Source organism: Gavialis gangeticus, unplaced genomic scaffold, assembly GCF_001723915.1.
Source record: "Gavialis gangeticus isolate Ggan-Ray unplaced genomic scaffold, GavGan_comp1, whole genome shotgun sequence".
NCBI classification, from domain to species: Eukaryota; Metazoa; Chordata; order Crocodylia; family Gavialidae; genus Gavialis; species Gavialis gangeticus.
In genome coordinates, this window is record NW_017729031.1 from 23,417,967 (window position 1) to 23,419,454 (window position 1,488).

Consider the following 1,488-nt stretch of genomic DNA (forward strand, 5'->3'; position numbering starts at 1 on the left):
AAAGCAATTTGGAAGCCTACCAGTGCCTCAGTCATTATAATTTGATTTTGGTTTTTTGTAACATGGAAAATCAGAGTTGCCTCTGCCCCCTTTGCTCACCAGGATGCGGATCCACCTGCGGCTGTCTCTCCCCCCACCCCCTGCTTTGTGGTGCCGAGTAGCCCTGATACGTTGGTGTCCCTCACTCCCAAGCCACAGCCCCCACAGCCCTGCCAGCATGACCCACACCCCCCTGTCACTGCCAGCCCTGCTAGCATGACCTGCAGGCAGAGTTGGCTTTAGTGGTGGTCAGTGAGATCAACCACCCAGGGAATGCACCAAGGTGGCAGGGGGCATCACAGCTCCCCAGGGCAGAGCCCTGCCTCAGCTCAGGTGGGGGCCAAGGAGGAGGCAGGGAGCCAGAGATGCCCCTTATTTCCAACCCTCAGCACCCTTTCTCCCACCCCCAGCTTTGCCAGAGGGGACCCTCAGCTGCCCCAGGGCCAAGTCCCCCAGTGTGTGGGGTGGGAACTGTGTGTGTGGGGCAGGGAGGGGTGTGGGGTAGGAGGGGTGTGTGTTCCCTCCCATTCCTTCCCTACACATTGCCTCTGGTGCCCATTGCCTCCCCGGGAGTACATGCAGTGGCAGGGAGCTGGTCCTTCCTCCTCCGAACAAGGCACTTGGAATTCATGGCTCCACAACCATGCATTCCAGCCCCAGGCACCATGAATTGTCCTGGGTAGGCATCACCCCCAGCTGCCAACCCTGCCCGACTCTCTCCCTCACCATGCAGGCTTGGCGTGAGCCACTGCCTCCATCTCCCCACAAAATGTATCCTCCCGCCATGTCACCTATGCCCTCCCCCATGTGTCACCAGCTATGTCCCCTCCCCATAAACTTACTTTCAGGCAGATGCAGGAGTTGCTCTCCACCATGCTGCCTGGGGTTGTATTGCCGACCATATGCACGTCGTGCTCCCTGCCTTTGATCACCCTCCTCCTGCTCCCTTCTGCTCCAAACAGCTGCTTGCAGTCTGGGACTGTGTCAGCCTACAAGGCAACACCCATAGTTTCCCACATTTTTGTCCTTTAAAGGAGAAAATCTGCATTTTTCCATGATAAATGGAAAACCTGATTCCCTGGTTATTATACATGAGCATCTGCTTTAAATGACAGCAAAGCTACCAGACCAAAGTGCCTTAGTGGTCCACTAACTAAAATGTGGCTTCCACAGAATATGCCCATTTAGGTTTTAGGCTACTAACAGAACCAAAATGGCTGCAATAAGATGTCTGTGATTGGAGCAAACATAAAAAAACCAAATTTCACTACTATGATACCTTTATAGGACCAGTGTATCTGCTCTGATCACGTCAAATTCAGGTGCCCAGATCATATTAGTAAATATTATTTGCATTTTGCATCCAAAGATCTCAACAGATTTAATGGAAATTAACTGATTTGGCTTCACAGCTAGGGACAGAAGTTACACATAAACCAGTTTAAGTGA

General features: G+C 52.4%; 1 protein-coding gene across 8 annotated transcripts in view; it reads left to right on the top strand.

Annotated features, from left to right (window-relative positions):
- Nucleotides 1-1,488, top strand: part of NCKAP5 (NCK associated protein 5) — a 962,935-nt gene that overhangs the window by 909,351 nt on the left and 52,096 nt on the right. The window lies entirely within an intron of this gene.